The sequence below is a fragment of the Micrasema longulum genome, unplaced genomic scaffold (genome assembly GCF_059751315.1).
Source record: "Micrasema longulum isolate JH-2025_06_02 unplaced genomic scaffold, ASM5975131v1 h1tg001225l, whole genome shotgun sequence".
Taxonomy (NCBI): Eukaryota; Metazoa; Arthropoda; class Insecta; order Trichoptera; family Brachycentridae; genus Micrasema; species Micrasema longulum.
Genome location: NW_028278412.1, coordinates 10,650 through 29,372, shown reverse-complemented (window position 1 = coordinate 29,372; position 18,723 = coordinate 10,650). Strand labels below are relative to the sequence as shown.

Genomic DNA, 18,723 nt, shown 5'->3' with positions numbered 1-18,723 from the left:
TTTTTGTTTGTCTTGGAAATGGGATGTTCGGTCACTGATTTTGGTTTATTACCTTTATGAGTCCAATCACCATTGTTGCAAAGTCCAAGAACAATGGCGCGAGATAACTACTTTTGACGACAGTGTGGATATCTGTTAAGGATGTTCCATCTTTCCTGCATTCTGCTTTAAGATTATGGCGTTGTAAGCTGAAAAATGGGCACTGAAATAACAGATGTTCGATACTCTGTGAAGAAATATCATCGCATGGACTATAGTCATCATTCCTTCATTCAAACCCATATAGGTAACTTCTCATAGCTCCGTGTCCGGTAAAAACTTGGATCGTTTCAAAAGTACTTTGGTGATGACGACGGAAGTTTGCTGCATCAGCCAGCGTTGGGAAAAACATTTGAGTGATTTTACCTGTAGAAGAAGCGCGGTAATGATCCTCCCAACGCTGCTGCGTATTTTGTTTTATACAGCGTTTAGCAAAGCTAAGGGGAAATTCTAAAAAGAAAGGTGCCGTTCTTTTACAAGTTGCGGCTCTTGCTCGTTCATCTGCTCTCTCATTTCCTACGATACCAGCATGTCCTCTTATCCAGCATATTTGAATAATCATTCCTCTGATTTTTAGATGCTTATATTAATAGATGTTTATATTATATTGTACCATAGTCACCATTGTCCATATTGTATGATAAGGTACATATCTAATACTAATGTCACAACACTATGTACTTGTTACATAATAATGTGGTGATGTTAGACAAGTCGCCATTTTATGGTAGTATACGAGTAGTAAATATTCCTACGTTTTTATTTTCTCTGGCGGCTTATAATAATCACATTAAAGTCCCTTTACACCGAATCCTATTGACATTCTTACCTTAAAAAATAATATTTATTAAATGTTGTTAAATACCTTATTTATTTAGAATCTATTCACGCCTAGGTGGCTTTTACGTGACATACGTGTATAACATTTAAATTCAAACGTTTTATGGTGTAACAAGTTTATATGTAGGTACTTACCTAATATTCGGTCTCGTGGTATAGAGGTCAGCGCATTTGCCTACCATGCAAGTGGTCTCGAGTTCGATTCTTGACATGTTTAATAATTTAAAAAATATAATTGTACTTGAATAAAATTGTGTAGTATGTGTGAAAATAAAAAAAATAAATTAAATTAATTAAATTTAAAAATGTGTTTCTACTCTAGAATATTTTTTTGTCACTGGACTGGCACCTGAAACGTAAGACTAATCAAGATACGCTGCGATTTGTAAACCAATGCAGTGTCCTATGCACCATTAGGTGCGGAAAAGGAATTATGATAATGTTGACTTATCTAATAAACAACTTTTTTTTAAGTATCGAATGACATTATGCTTTATATATATAAGTTAAAATACTGCATGTAGATACATAATAAAATGTGTTTGAAAAATTATAACAGTTTTAGGTAAATAAAATTAGTTTACTGCGGGTATTTACTTAAGTATATGTAAGCAAAATAGAAGAAAGCAGAGTGATATTTACAGCATCCAAATAATTTAAGTTATTTTGATTTTATCGCCGTAAGTATTTTTACTCTTAAAATTGACAATGAAAAAGTAAATATTATAGCGAGTGCTCTGTCTTATCACTTTTTTTTCAGCAAGAGGTACTTTTTTTTATTTCTATAGACTGTAGTTAATCTCTAGAGACTAGGACTGTATCAAAAGTATTCATCTTAATGAATAACTATATCTTTAGTAAATAATTTCTTTATTAAAATTGGTCGAAAAATAAAATTATAAAACTAAACTAATTGGTTTTGTTGACATTTTATGTAAAAATTACTAAGTGTGGAAAAATATTCACCAAAATCATCAATATTATTATATTTTTTCATTTGGTTCCCAAAATATTCAAGTTTTTTCCTGAATCGAGATATAAAACGTTATTTTTGTTTTTGAATAACTTGTCAACTTTATGGCATATTGCGAACACTTTTTTTTATCAATCATTTTCAAAGTACAATTTATTTTAATGTTTCAAAATATCTCGATTGTTGGCCATTAACAATTTTTTACAAATATTTACGGATCTCGTGAGAACAATTAAATTTACTGCTGTTTCATGTTCAAATGTTACATTCCTCGTTGAATGGAACCATTAGGAAGCCTTCCAAATACCCACAAGAACCGAAGATCAAGCAATAAACCAAAATCAATATATCCATTGTACTTGTTGCGGCTCACGGTAGCGCAGTCCTCCGGGGACACTCGTAATCAGTTTACCGAACATCGCTTCAGCCGCCTCCGCCTGTTAGCCCTCGAGACTAGCTCACCAGCCCACCAGCCCACCAGCCCACCATACGTAAACATTCCCCGGGTACTCAATTTGGATGTGTTCTGTGTAAACTGTGGAATTTATAGCAATGTGATGTGGCGGACGCGCGAGGTACTTTGACGGCTTTCCCGGAAGTCCTGTTAATGGTGATTCCTTGTAATTTTGACCGAAATAAAATAGTGCGATGGCACATAAAGTGCTTAAATCCGATCGAATCGATCAAATGATGGAACGTACTTCAAATGTGTTCAAGCAGTGCGGTAGTTCGGGAGGAATGACTACCGATGAGGGTTCTGAACCCCCGTATCATTACAGTCCACGAACCACGGACCTTAAAATATGTACCTTGGAACGTACATATCGGGGTCCGTATTCCGTCAATAACGCTACACAACGCCACTGTGTTAGTGAGTCAAATCTGTTCATGTATCAGGATGCCGACTGGTTCAGGCAACCCAGGTCTGCCGCGTACGAATCTGCTGATCCTCTTCCTCGCAGTTTTAACATAGCTTCTGAGATGTACCCCTCGGCTGACGGAAGTCCGGTAGAAACTATTACAACCAGAGTTCAAACACCCGGGAGTGTTCTTGTGCGATTCAAAACATTGTTGGGCATGGACGGCAGTACGCAGAGAGTTGAAGTTATCACTGAAGGAGCGGAATACGGTCCAACTACTGCCACGAGACCAGATGAAAACGGAATCGTTAGAATGAAAACATTGTTCGGCATGAAAGGATCATCTACCGAAGTAAACGATGGACTTCATTCAGAAGGCACGACTGGCTCAGGAAATACTTTTTCCGAAAAATTTGCGAAATTAAAAACTTTCGTGAAACCTAAAAAGAAAGAAAATACGGAGGTTGTAGAAATTAGTTCGAGTACTACAGTGAGACCCGACGATGGGACAGTTCGCACGAAAACATTATTTGGTAAACGAACTCCTAAGAATATTCTTCAAATTGAAACCAAATCAGATACAAAAGGGTCCAGAAGTAACCTTGGCCGAATCGCGACTCTATTTCAAACAGATGCCAGCTCTCAGACGGACGACATAATAAATCCCTCCAAAGACATCGTTTCTTCTATTCAAAACCAACCATCGGCTGAGAACAAACGTGATTGCCTAAAAAAACTACTATGGTTCAAAGATGTACCACCAGAAACCGTTATCTCCGCCGATATTAACGAAAGGCAAATATTCAGTAGGCAATCCAATCCACCAGTCCGTGTGGAATACCACGAAGTTGTACGTCGTCGTTTTCCTATTTGGATGGACGAATTCACTAAACGTATTCGGGCCGCTTTCTCCGGAGCCAGAGTCGACGATATAGAGATCCCGGATCCAGTAGTAGAACCGAAAGAAATTCAGGGAGCGCTGTCTAAAAGAAGAAAGCTGGGGAGTACTTCCGGGTGGAAATGGCGACACGGCGAGCGCGTCAGAAATCAACCAACTCAGCCTAGATACAAGTCTTGGTTCAAGTGCAAGAAGTTCACTCTCCAGTCAAGCTCCGTCGGAAACAGCAGAAACTCGAGACGAGATGAACCGACACAATTTGAGGAGGTCAGTCACACACGGGTACATTGAGCACGTTTATATTCCGCTAGTGACTGTTGAATAACGTGGCACGCTCCACATTGTTAAACATGACGTGTTTGATATCCAAAAACGGAAGACATCCTACATTTACGTTTTCATTATTTGAAATGGTTCACATAACAAATACTTGTAAGGTAATATAACCGACTATATTGAAATTCAAATGGTTTAGTAAAAACAAAATAATTCCGTCAAAGGAGGCTTGTATTCATATAATCGTTAAAGCATCCTAATCAGTTGATTTTATCGCATAGTTTGTTCGTAAATTTTATAGTTTTTATTGAGTTTTTTGATCGGACTGAATAAAATTACGAGATCGCGTTATTTTATTATTTTTTTTTTCAGATACCCAAAAACACGTGGATCTAAAGCGAATATCATTATGATGATAACATTCGTACTTGCCGGTTTTGTTTTTACTTTAAGTAGCACACGTGTAGTACAAGTATGTATGTGGCGTTTCCCACGTTGTTTACCTCGTAGTTTGTTTCCTGTCTTGTTATTTTCTCCGCTCTGCGTGCGTACCTCTTCCCTGGAATAGCGTATTCGACGCGACTCTCAGCCTCCCTTGTTTGTCCCAATCAGTGCAAATGTAAACAACGCCAACAATCACCTCCAAATCTCCTATAAACGATAGCGAATATTACGTCTGGGTCCTTTTACTCCTTGCCGAGTGCTCCTTACAAAGGAAAGTGGGAAATCGTCTGGTCGGAGGATCGCGGGTCCTTGGGCGGTGTGTTTTCTCCTTTCTCGGGCAAGGGCGGCGGCGGGGTGCCGTTGGGCGGCAGTTGGCGACGGTCGACCGCGACGCGCGCACGGTTCCCGCCTAAAGTAGGCGAGTCCGCCCTAACAAAAACAAAAACCCCATACAATATCAGTAAAGCGGTAACATTAGATTTTTAATATCTAATATTCTAACGGCCTAACTTTCTATGGTAAATTTATTACACCTATGACATGATGGTTTCATTTCAAGTGTTTGTTGTCATGTACTAATGTATGCAACGTGGTCGTGTTCATTTGGTTTTAATCACAGTCGCCATTACCAAATCTGACGATTAAACTCATTAAATTTATTAAACCCTTGCAATTTTATTGCGGATTAAATCGATTCGCTTTTATTAATATGTTTCGTTTTATTTTCGCAGTCAAAATTATAATAATACGATGGACTCAAAATAGTCACTGTTTTCTTTGACGTTTTACCTATGTCGAAGCGTGTTTTTATTATGACGGCCGCAGCCTTCTTCTGAATAAATAATATGTTATTTTCTAATATACCTTCGACCAAAATATAAAACAAACATTTCTCGATTTGGATTTCTGTCGATAAATTTTTAATATGTTCTTGAATGTCAGTTAACCATTTTTTAAAAGCTTAATACAAACGTAGCTATTTTCGAAAGTATAAATTCAGTTCTTTTTGTTGAAAGAACTGTTAAAGTGACTCCTCCTGAAGGCGCGACGCTTCTACAATAACAAATGCGACCTTGTTGAGTTTTGTTATTGCAAGATAAATGAGCACGGAAGATTATAATGGTAAATAAAAAGCACAATATTTTGATCATTATTTATTTAAAGCTTTACAATAACTTTACGAAAAAATAATTTAAAAATTATTTTCCACTGTGGTGTTTTTATTGTTTTGTGCTTTTTGTTATATGAAAATTTATCTTATTTTATTAAGCGAAATCATTTCGCGAAATTTCTATTATTTTCTACGAGTGTCGCTAAATGTTCTCCAGATGTTCGGAGAAACTCGCTCGTCGGAAAAGGCGCGTGTGTTCCGTGGCAATCGGAAGGTCAGCCGATGAATGTCCAGGTCCTTGTTGCTACGTGCCGGGAAAATTAACGAGGCAACTTGTTCTGTCCGGCCCGGACTTCGGGGAAAATCGAGAGGGGAAAATGCAGCCGCGTATTCGGGGTGGGGACGATCGATGATGCCTCCCATATACTGCGCGGGCTTCCCCCGTCCCCCTCCGCGTAGTTTTCTTTCTTTTTCTCTCTTTTCCCCTTCTACGGCATAGTCACTTAGCACACAGTCACCGAGCACGCAGACTCGTAAACTAATATAACGTCACTTCGTAAAAAAGTTTCTCCCTTGTCGTCGTTTCCACGCTGAACCGAGACTTCCAGTTTACCTCCTTCTACTTTCTTCCCCTTGCGTGCGAAAGAGAACGTTGTTGGAAAGCACGTGCCGCATCTCGTTAAATTACAAAATATAATTAATTTAATGTTCAAAATAAACTTCTTCGCCATTTTCTCTGTTTCCTTCTAAGTAAAAACCGCTTCTCTTAAGTGTTGTTTGTAGTCCTACGGTAATGGAGATTTCCTCGTGCTGCTCGATTCAGACCTGATAAAGGCACGTGTCTCGTTAAACAGTATTCCCATATAAGTATGAAACCAGTAGCAGCTTGCTTTATTATTATACTTGCGAGTATTCATTAATTACGCTCATCATCAGCATCCCTAATGTGGGGCCATAACAATTATCATTCCAAATAATGCTGCCAAAAGAATTATATTGCTCTATTAATAATCAGCCTTACTGCTATTTTATTACTTATCATGTTATGTACACAATATTATTATTGAACGTTAACCACGAAATACTTCACAACTCTGATTTATAGTCAAACTTTTATAAATATTTATTTATTCATTCTGTGTTGATTTTTCTATACCCATATTATGTTATCGACATGTACTTCACTTTTTTTATGTTACTATTATAATTAGGTTGAACTGTGATGATCTATAAATGTACTCGGTGAAAGATATCATTCATAAATAACGGTTTCAGGATGAATTAATTTATTGTTTTTGTTAACAATAGTACCACATACTGGAATAGATCACTAAATAACTGTATTGGCTCCGCAAAGGTTGAACAGAATAAGCTTAAATATTTTTAAAGCACGGATATAAAATGCCTACGACGATGTAAAACGCATCGCCCACGCACTAAATTTTCATTAAAACGTATATCAAAACTGCGTTTGAATAATGATGTAGAATAATATTTCCCGCGAATATTAGCTATAAAATATCATTACGGTTTCCTCCGTTGAAATGTAATTTATCTATTTGAATAACTGAGGCGTAATAACGTAGGAGCCATCTATCGCAGAAGCTATCTTATTTTATTACTTACTTTTAAAAGTTTTAATGGTCTTAAAAACGATCGCGGTAATGTCCTCAGTAATTTGAATTACTTTCGGGACACTTAGTTACTTTACAAAAAACCCTTTAATCGCCATCTCCACCGGTGCGAAAACAGAGATATTATTATTCCGCCCTTCGCGTTCCTCCCTCGTGAGTTTTCAGATAACGACCGGAAAGTGTATTCTATGGAGCTACAGTATAGACTGTAGTCGTGACAATGATTGATCACCGCAAAACATCGAACAAGATCGAACCGATACTTACACTAATTCGCCCAATTAATCAAACATTGCCCTGTATCCTCTAGCTAGCACGTTAAAAACGTCTCGATTGTCTACGTGTTGATGTTGAATTGGAGTCGTTTTCCGTTTATTTACCTTTGTAAAAACGAATAATCATTACGATTATTACCGCTCTTCGATCCTTAATACCGATGTCTTATTATTTATTCTCAGAATCCTAATCGATATTTACCATTTCACTTTTGTGTAGCTAAAATCTTCAGTATTATTGGAAATAATTATACTGTAGACGCACGAGATGATAATATCAGCGAGGCTGCATAATATTGTTCACAAACTGAAATAAAATCACAAAAATACATCTAAAAAATATTCTGTTTGTTCTACTCGGAAAGTCTATTAATTTTGTTTCTTAAAAAATACTGCTACAAATGCCACCAAGTTATTTTTAGTATTATTATACTATTTATTATGTTAAAATTATGACGACACCTATGAATTTTATAGTAATTTATTTATGATGAAAAGTTGACAAGACTATATTTTTATAGAAAAAACAGACAGCAAAGTAAATGGTTAAAATTTTACAATTTTCTATAAATTAAATTATAGAGTACATAATATTGTCTTTTATCATAAATCCAACCTTTCATCTTTACGCATACAACTTTCTTTATTAACATTTCTTAATTTGATAATTAGATAAAAAGTATGTATTTCATTGTTCTGCGAGTTTGGAGTACACATACTTTCATCAAATATTAAAAAATACCTCCGTCGGATATTGCAGTGTTTTGGTCGGCATTGTGACATAGTTATACCGACGCCGACGGTTTCCTGATATGTATTGCTGCTAAACATAAATGCAATAATTGAATTCTTATTGAATTGAACCATGACCCAAGAGTTCAACCCTCACGTCACGTCGCGTGATCCTTCTGCCAATTATTCTCAATTACACTTTATTCGACTTTCCCACTTGCTCGCTTGCTTGGAGAGAGGGGATTAGACACGGACAAAGACAACATTTATATTGGTACAGGATAACCCAATTTTATAATTTGCTATCCATCTCGGCGCTGATTTTTTATTCGATTTATTGGACACCTTTGTTCGTTGCCTAGTAGAATATGAATGGAGTTATCTCCGAATTGTTCGCGGCTTAGTGAACAATTATTGACAGATTTTTACGTAACTGGACCTAGATTTTAAAATGAACTTTACTGCGGAGAAAGAAGATACGTTTTTTTGTGTATTAATTCTATATCCTACCAAAACGAGTGATCATATTTTTTCCTTATCATTCCCACTAAGTCTTACGCTTAAAATAAATATTTTACGTCCACCCCGCCAGGAATCGAACCCAGTACCTTAAGCACTGTACCTTTTATTTTTTTAAACTCGTCTGATTTTGAGATCATTTTATGCCTTTTTAATAAAAATGCTCTTGAAATTGAAACTAGTGAATAAATAATCTATCTATATAATATAGGTATAATTAAACCATTGCAGTTGAAGTGAACTAATCGATAAAATTGACGAACTTGAATATTCAAAGTTTTAACTCTGCCTCTTTGCATAATTTTAAAAATAATTATATGGATTATCTTTACATAATGAATTAGAAAAACAAGGTTTTTGAATTACACTGATTACAGAAATGTAATATAAGCAACGAGTTTACTTCACCATTAAACATTCATCTGCAATGGACTCATATTATATGGAATCAACGAAATAATAAAATTTCATCGTGGTTTCATTAGAATTACGAATAGGAAAATATCATGTTTTCTTGTACTTATTAGTAGCATATATATATTTTTTAAATTTTAAATTCCCGCGAAAACAGTTCATTGCATTGCCACGCCCCTAATACGTCACGATTCGGTTAAATTTTGAACTTTGTCACCATTTAAATGGTTAGTGGATAAGTTAAATAGAATCGTCACGAATTTTGGCCAAACGAAGAAGGCCAAACATGTGGCGTTTAATTTTTGGCGTTTAATTTTGGCGTCGATTTTGAAAATACAATGAATTTTTCTAAATCCATCTAACACGTTTCTATCCGGTATTCGAATGTATCTGATATTTCCTTATTAGTTTTAGCAGTTGTCATCTCTATCGCGAATTTATCATGAATTCACGGTAATAACGATAATTATTATTAATTTCCATTATTAAGTGCCCCCAACCACCGCGCCCGCTTCCGACTTCAGCATACAATCTCACCATCAGCTGCTCGCTCACTGGATTAGGTACTTTCTAAACTCGCCGCACTTTAGCAATGAAATTTTCATATTGCTGTTTGAATCGTGCTGTAAGTAGAGTAAAAAATGATATCGCAACCGGGTCAGCGCTTTCATGCAAATCTGCATAATGTTACTCGCTTGTACCGAGTTGTGATTCCAAAGAAATTTTATCGTTTTCTTTCTATTACAAAAAACGTATTTTTAATGTCGATTTGCAGAGTTCAGATTTTCCACGTAGTAAATATCATCATCATTACCCTATCCGCCTCCATTGGTGTAAAGGGCACTGTATGGGTACTCCAATCGCAGCGTATCCTGATTATTTTTTTTCCATATAATTTAAAGTAATCTGTCTTATGCCAGGAACAATATGACACCGCATTGTAGAACCATCTTTAAAACCGTTATTTTATGTTCATCCATATTCCTGCCGCGAGTCGAACCTAGGTCCTCAAGCATGGTAGGCGAACCGCTACAATACGAGGCGGGCTTATCTCCACTCGATTTCCCCTTTGCGGATTGAGACTGGACCTAAGAGTAGTCGTTGAGTCGAAAACACTTCTCCAGGGCTGGTATTCTGAACGGAATTGCGCGTGAAGAGATCGCATTTTTAACGCGTATTTACGTCTGAATACACGCTAACAAAACGATCTCTTCGCACGCAATTCCGTTCAGAATACCAGCCCAGGGCTGGTATTCCGAACGCATTTACAGCGCGCTATAACGCCTATTTAGTACGTAAAAACGCGTTATTAATTTATTTACACATACATATCATATTTTACAAAATGGCACAAAAAACACAATGACAAATTTTTCTTGTACTGGGAGTAGGCTCAGTATATGAAGGGTCGGCAAACCAGCAATATTAGTATGCCTAATGTTACAATCGGTTCCTATACTGCGGTATATTTGCGTCCAAAATACCAGCCCGGGACTCCGATTACAGTGATAAGTTAACCAAGTTATCTTCGACTGTCTATAAAGAAAAATCGATATTTGTCTACGAAAATAAGTATATTTGCATGAAAATTTAAAGTAGTTCATCGGTAACCTATAATTTAACATGTTTAAAAGAAAAAATATATGTCAATTCTGCTTTTCATACATTTTAGATAAAATTGAGGATTAATGTTAACTTCCTATAGCAATCGGGGCCCAGGATTCTGGTTCACAAAGAACTGTACACCCTGACACAGACAAAATAACGTTTCCGCGCTTCAACAATGTTTTTTAAATAACGGGAGAAATTAATCGAATTATATATATTTGTTGAAAATTTAAATTATTTCCTCGTTATACTTATCTTTTTATGTAAGCTAAAACGCAACCATTTTCCGATTTTATATTTTTAATCATCTTAAAAAAATCATGATTTTACTATGGATATGGATATGGATCGTTGGGTCGCTGCAGATACTGTTATAAACGGAATAAATTACTTTAAGTTATAAATATGTGTATGACGTTTTCGCGTCACCCGCGCGTGATTTACTAGGCATTATATTACTTTACAATAATGTGTGTATATTCAATAACTCCATACAAGTGAACAAAGCGTAAAGTTTGACCTTTGTGTGTCACATAATGCCAAACTGGTGACCAAGATCGTACATTAGCGTAACAAAACAAACTTTTGCAATCCTAACTTGAGACAATTCCTACTTTTGCCTCATTAATCTTCGGAATTACTTGAGAGCCGTGTCATTACTATTTGGTAATCAATTCACCTTATAATTTACCCAATACAGCCTATGTATTTTTACTAATAATAAATATCCTAATAATTTTAACAATATTTTTAAAACGCTCATGTTTGTATTTTCTTTATTATTCCGTCTATATAATATCGTTAGTATTGTTGAAATTTATTGAAACAGAGAGGTAAAATATTTTTGAGAAAGGATATTATATACTGTGTAATATTCACCATGTTAATCTTTAACCCTTTGCTCCCCGACACGACGGTACAAATTAGTCCTGGTTTAAAATAACTCATTAATCTTATATGAGAATGCATTTGATGTAACTAATCACTGTCGGTACATATTTAGTAATTTTTTAGAAGTTTTGGCCATTTTGTTGCAATTAGTTCCAAAATATGACTCCTGGGGATCAGTTCTACGTAGAGCTGTCACCTGTCACCCGTTTGGCTGTGTAAAATTACGACTACTTTGCCAACCTCAATATTATAATAGCAAGTTTTTTTTTCAAATCGTTTTGTGATTTGATTATAATGTGGGATTTTCATTTTTTTTGTATTGGAAAAATAACAACTTTTTGTATTAAAATTCTGACGATACAAATTTGTACCACATTTTTTTATGGAGTTTTAAAAAAAACATGAAATACATATAATTGTTTTTAAGCTATAAATAACATAATTGAATGTTCAGGGATCAAAGAGTAAAGCATAAAAATTTCCTTAACTCTTCCATCTGTTGACTTTTGTAAAGTAAAAGAACTGAAATCTTACTAGTCAACTTCTGAAAATACTTTCAAACTTTTATACCAGTTTTTTTTTTCAGTTTCAGTGCTGCAGAACAGCGTTTATTTTATATTTTTAAAATACATATAACAATTTGTTACCTACCAAGTCTAAAGAATTTTCGGTGGGACACTTTTTTAAGACAGGTTTTTTGAACATTATTTTATACATATTTATTTATTACCATTTAACAGACACTAAAGTATTTAGAAGTTATTTCTTCAGTTGGTTTTTTTTCAATTGAAGATCTTTCATGTTAATTGTGTTTTTTTTTAAATCATTTGAATAAATCCGTAGCACGTGACAACAAAATAAATTATTTTAATTAAATTACAAATTTAAAAGCTTCAATTAAATTAACTTAACAATAGAATCACCATGTAAAGCGCCCTTGAGGTATTTTATTACGAAAATGGCGCTATATAAGTTATCCACAATAAATAAATAAATAAATAGATCATTGAACAACCTTGGAATAACGAAATTTTAAGTTGGTTTAATATATTTGGACATACCTACTCAAAATATTGTACATTAATCTTAATTGGTGTTAAATTTGGGAGTTTTTAAGAGTTTTTCAAGTATTTATTATATAATTTCTCATTTAATTGTAATTTTAAATTACTGTAAAACCTCAAATAGCTACAAAAAAACTTCATTTCAAATAGCCTTCATTTCTTGATGACTTCTCGTGGGTGCCTTATTTCTGAGTTTGCCTTGTGCGGCTTTTACAAAAAAGACCCGAGTTAACAAGTATGTTATTATATCATTGTCGACTGTTTGTTTCTTTAAAATAAATAAATAACATTGCGCGTTGGCGTAAAATCAATAATTCACCTCGAAATTTTAGCTAATTAAGTTTGGTTTAAAATTTGACCGAACATCTATACTTATACCTATTTTTTGTAAATAAGTTAAGTGTAGGAACGTTATTATTTATTACATATTGGATTTTTAGCATAGATAATAAGTATGAACATACACTCAATTAACAATAGTTACGTAAATACTGGAATACAGAGCCGTTTTTTGTGTTAAACATAAAATGTATACTATTTCAAACTTAACCTTGATCATTAAATGTTTATAATGTAAATAATTGTATAAACTACTAACCGATTTTTTTATGTCTTACGGTTTCGAGACGTACTCGTCTCTTTGTCAGGATACTAATTACACTAACATGCAAATCCCACTATACGCCTTTACCATAGTACTACTTTCACGGAAATTTAAAACCAGCATGCTGATAGGACACATGCTGTGATTGGTTATTAGCACGTTAGTTTTATATTTTTGTTTAACTACTATTATGGTGAAGGTGTATAATGGAATTTGCATGCTGGTGTAATTAGTGTCTTGACGAAGAGACGGATGCGTCTCGACACCGGTTGACGTAGGGATATAAAAGTTGGTATGTGGTTATATGCGACTGTTTACTAATACATTGAGTAAAATGTTTAACCACAAAGTTAATGCTTTAAATATAAATATTAGTTCCCAACCATGTTACCAGAAGCTAAAATCTGCTATTTATTAAATCTTCTAACAGCAACTTTTGTTTTTATGCCTCAATTTCCAGAATGTGTATATTTGTCAATTCGTCACTCACCTTAGAATTCTTTGGGATAGATCTTTCGGTTTTTCGTAGATCTATTCGCTACTAAAACAGTGTGGGATGCAGACGAATTGGCATGGTTTAGCTCGAAGTCTTATATGTTAATCGTGTATATGAATATATTGTATACCATTATTTTATTGCCCTCGTTTGTCCTTGCTACATAGTTTTATGTTATTTTTGTTCAGTTTGTTGAATATATATATATATATATATATATGTTTCTTCGTGTAACTGTTGTAATTGGGTTAATAAATAAACTTGAGGATTTTAGAAGCACTCCGATCTCGCAAATAATATTCACGCATTTTGTTTAACATAATTAGCTTCTGTTGATCGCCAATAACCAAATATGTGCCCCTCGAAAGCATCGTGATGGAAAACACGCGAAGATTTATCTAAACACATTTTGATAAGCACCCGGATTCGTCGGATTAATCATTTCTCATGTTGTATCTAATATGAACGCTATCGATGTGTTATTTCCCGCCAATAGAATACCCATCTTAATGTGATCCATCACTCCAGCCACGGTAGGTAATGTTTCCACACGGGCCCAGTACGCTAGCATGGCGTCCCATGAATAAATCTATTCGAGTGGAAGGCGATCGCGTGATATATGGGCTAATTCACTGTTCACTGTACAAGGCCGCTCTGTTCTCTGTAGGTGAGCAGAATACGGAGTGGCTAATGCGTATTGTGAGTATGCACGACTCACGGAGTTGGTCCCGGGTCCAGTGCCTCGATTATGAACGAGTATATATCGAAACGGTATACTTAACTTCTGTACTACTTGTATCTTACCTCGGTATGTTCTACCTACTTGTCATATCGACAGCATATTATCGAAACAAGCAATGGAATGACCGGAAACAATTAGTCCGCGTTCATTACGTTATTAACATTTAAAATAGTTCTCATTTATATTTTAAATAGGCTTTTATAATAAAAAGTGCTCACTTCAAAGCGATTATAAACTCCAATAAATCCAAATTCAAGCAAAAAATGCTCGCTTGAACATGAATTTTGCATGACTTTTGGAAATCACCGAATACAATCGATCGAATACAAAGCCGGCTCCTTTAACGTCTCGATACATACACTCGGAAAGATAGTAAAATAGATGGAAAAAATATAATAACTAAATTATTTTTTTAGAGTAGTAACTTTCTGACGCATATAATCTGTGTCTGACGCCTAGATACTCTTATTTTTTAATAGGACAGAACCTAGCGATATTATTTTTACATCTAGGCTTTCGTTTTATTAAGGTGACAATTATGTCGGAATTTTATTTGACTTCAAAACTTACTTATTTATCTCTCATATTTTAATAGGCTTTTAAGAAAAAAAGTGCCAACCTCAAAACGATTAAAAATTTTAATAAATTATAATTAAAGGAAAAATTGCTCGGTGGAACAAAATTTTTATGCGTAAATAAACGTATCAAGGGGTTCTAGACCCGTCGGTATAAAATGGTGTACTTACATCAAAACGTGATGGTGGGGGTATCGGTACTATACCTTTGTAGTCGGTAGGGAGACTTTTATCTTCAACTATGACGTCATACTGAAGCCATGTCATTTTAGAGCGTAGATATGTGTTCCGTGACGTACGCTTCCCCTTCATTCATATCGATGTACCTACCCAAAACTTGAAGGGGGGGTGGGTCGGTAGTACATCTTTATAAGCTAGAGGGAATTTATCTTCAACTATACCGTCAAGGTGAAGGTATGACGTCTTTATCTTCCCATCATAATCGAGGCCCGGGTTAGACTTGGGACACGTTTCTCACGCAGCTAGGACAACAACTCACTAATGACATTCAAATAATTGTATCAATAAAATTAAACCTCAATTGTGAAAGAAAAGACTTCACACGACAAACCCAAAACTGACCGCTTAAATGATTTTCTCCCGTCTCGTAGAAATGATCAATAAACGATTTTTGTGTTATTAAGTTTTTAAATAGAAGAAATTTACCAAAAGAAATGCAACTACATAATATGCAAACTCCACTCATAAAACGGTTTTATTTTCTACCTCGTATTTTATTTATTATGTATTGGTCCTTTCAACAACATCTCCGAGTGGTTGAGTCTTACAATATAACTGAGAATCGTGTATTCACGAACTAAATCAACTGTCGGCTCTTTCCCTCTTTCGTAGTATAGTACTACCACTGAATAGTCCAGCACATTTCTGTTTGTCTCCCCGTTCTCAATCGTAACGTGATAATCGTTTTCAAAAACGACGTTCTTATTAAAATACGTCTATATCATAAATTCTTACACTTATTTATTTATAAATTTGTATAAACAACTTTGATTTAGAGTTATACGTCGACCGGTTTCGAGGTTACTTCCTCATCATCAGGACTTGAACTAACTTAGAATTACTCGCGTTGCTATTTATATTACAAAATATTGTGCGAGGGAGAGAGAAAGAGGATAGTATGAATCATAACGAGAATATTTTTAAAAGAGGACTCAAATTAAAATTTAATCAATTATTTGTATTGGGGAGTTTTTGCCAAATTTCTATATTGGAAAAACAGCTCCTAAATTTCAAATTTGAATCAACGAACATATAAGATGCCTCAGCAAAAATAACTTCCCAGAATTCGCAATTCATATTTTATCCAAAAACCATAATTTTAATCAACGGGTGTAGAAATTTTGCATATCAATAAAAATGGCCTTCGTTTAGACAATTTAGAAAGATTAAAAATAAGTAAAGCCGTTAACCAAGTTGATGTTATGGTGCGTAGTGTGTAAATAAAAGATATTCATAAAAAAAAAAAAATTATTCATCATAATTAGTAAATAATACATTTTAAATGCGAAGAACAAGAAAAAAACCTAGTAGCTCGGGAGTGATCTTTTCTGCAAATACAGTTTGCCCGAGTTATCTCGGGTGTGGGAATTTTCGCACATAATAGCAAGCGGTTAAAATAGTATTTTCAATGCCTTCTCGTGGAAAGGGCAATATTAGTTTTTAGTCAAAAATAAAAACCAAATAACACGACAGTTAGATACTGAAAAATGACAATATTAAAGTTCATTTCTTCACTAAGGTACTAAATCTATTTATCACTAACAAAAAACATTTCAACGCTAATTGCTGATATTGTGCGGATATAAAAAAGAATGGCGCAAAAGTGATTTAGACCGTAAAATCCATAATTCTGAAAACTGGCGGTTGTAGTTGATTAATCGTCGGGACGATTGGTGAGATAGCTTTAGTTCAGCGGTAGTCGTGCGTGTTGCGTGCCCCGAGCTGAACTCGCTGGTCGGATGGTCCTCGCGGCAGCGGGAGCCAGATGAACGGCGGCGCGCGGCGCCCCCCCGCGCCCGCGCTGCTGCCGCCGCCGCCGCAGTTCGCCGTCCAGCCGGCGCTGCCGCCCGCGCTGCCCGCCCAGCACTCGCTGCACGCGCTGCCCGCCCAGCACTCGCTGCACGCGCTGCCCGCCCAGCACTCGCTGCCCATCCAGCGCGCCCCGCCGGCCGCCCCGCGCCGCCAGCTCGGCCCGCACCACCCCGCAGAAGAGATGCAGGAGACTCAGATCGCGCAGGTGATGACATGCGAGATTCCTTCTAACTCTGCACATTTAAAAAATAATCAGAAAAGAAATGTTTTTAAAAAATCTCAAGGTTAACCAAACACATTTTCGTGTTTTTAATCTATCATCGACAAATTATATATTTTTTCTTTTGTTGCCAAATTTTTCTCAGCTTTTTTTACTACGCCACGTAAACGGCTGATGCGGATAGTTTGATTCACCTGTATTATTTGTGTGTAATTTTCATCACTAATCGCATCGTTGTCATTTTCATAACTTTAAGATATACAGGCTGATCAAAAATACGTTGAATAATTTTATTACGTACAACATAATAAGGTTACATTAAATTTGAATTAATCTCTTTAGAGTAGTCGAAACACGACCTCAGTCTTTCGGTTCTGGAAGCCTCAAGCCGACTGAGAAGTCACAACTTTTTCAAATTTGACGCTGACTATCTCAACGGATCAGGCTATCGGACTTATTACTTTAAATTGATGTTGCTTCAGCAGTTGGTGCCGTAAAAATTCATTCACCACATTTTGTGATCGGCCGTATATTTACAGAGAAAACATTTCATCAAAAAATCTTTCAGTTTAGAATTATTGTAACGGTATTTGATAAATACGCATTCGGTATTCTACAAGTATATTTTATTTGTTTGATACTGTGATGCGAATCAGAATAACCTATTATAGGCGTAGGTGCAAAACATTTTACACTACATTACCTTTCTTAATTAAGTAGAGAAAAGCGAGGGCGTTATACCACTTCGTTACACCCTCCGTTTGCTATCATTTATACTAGACTTGTCAATCCCTAACCTCTTTACGAAATAATTTCGGACTTGCTTAGTCAATATAATATTCGATTAAACCAGTGTTTTTTGTCATTTTCGAAAACAAGGAAGACGTTGTATTGAAATTTATAAAAAAAATAAACAGAAACCATTAAATGTCTTCAACAAAATATTTGCTTTCTTCATGATTTATTTACATTTTTTTAAATTTCATTATTCCCTATCCTAATGGTGCATAGGGCACTGCATTGGTCCACCAATCGCAGCGTATCTTGATCATTTTTGTTACATGAAGGTAAGAGATCAGTCTTACGCTTCAGGTACCAGTCCGGGGACCATGAAATACTCTGATGTGAAAACACCCTTTTAAATAAATATTTCATATCACCCATGTCGGGAATCAAACCCGAGACCTTTTGCATGGTAGGAAAACGCGCTGACCATTACACCACGAGGCCGACAAATTATTAAGATTTATTTACACGCATACATATATTTTTTCAAAGGAATTTCAGGAAAAACTAATCTAGGGACAAACATATGAATATATGTATTATTTACAAAAGCAGGATAAAAATAAATTGACAACTAATTGAAAAAATATGTAAATATGAAATTGGTAGGTAATCTATTTCCTTATGGAAATTTATTAAATCGTTTGAAAGCTATGTGTTGCAAGGATTT

The 18,723-nt window shown here is 35.3% G+C and overlaps 1 long non-coding RNA gene across 1 annotated transcript; it reads left to right on the top strand.

The window, feature by feature from the left end:
• Window positions 1-1,405: 1,405 nt before the first annotated feature.
• Window positions 1,406-17,252, top strand: LOC148276390 (uncharacterized; the record flags this gene model as incomplete). Its single annotated transcript, XR_015823747.1, has 2 exons — window positions 1,406-4,798; window positions 16,755-17,252. It is a non-coding gene; the product is annotated as an uncharacterized LOC148276390 (long non-coding RNA).
• Window positions 17,253-18,723: the final 1,471 nt, after the last annotated feature.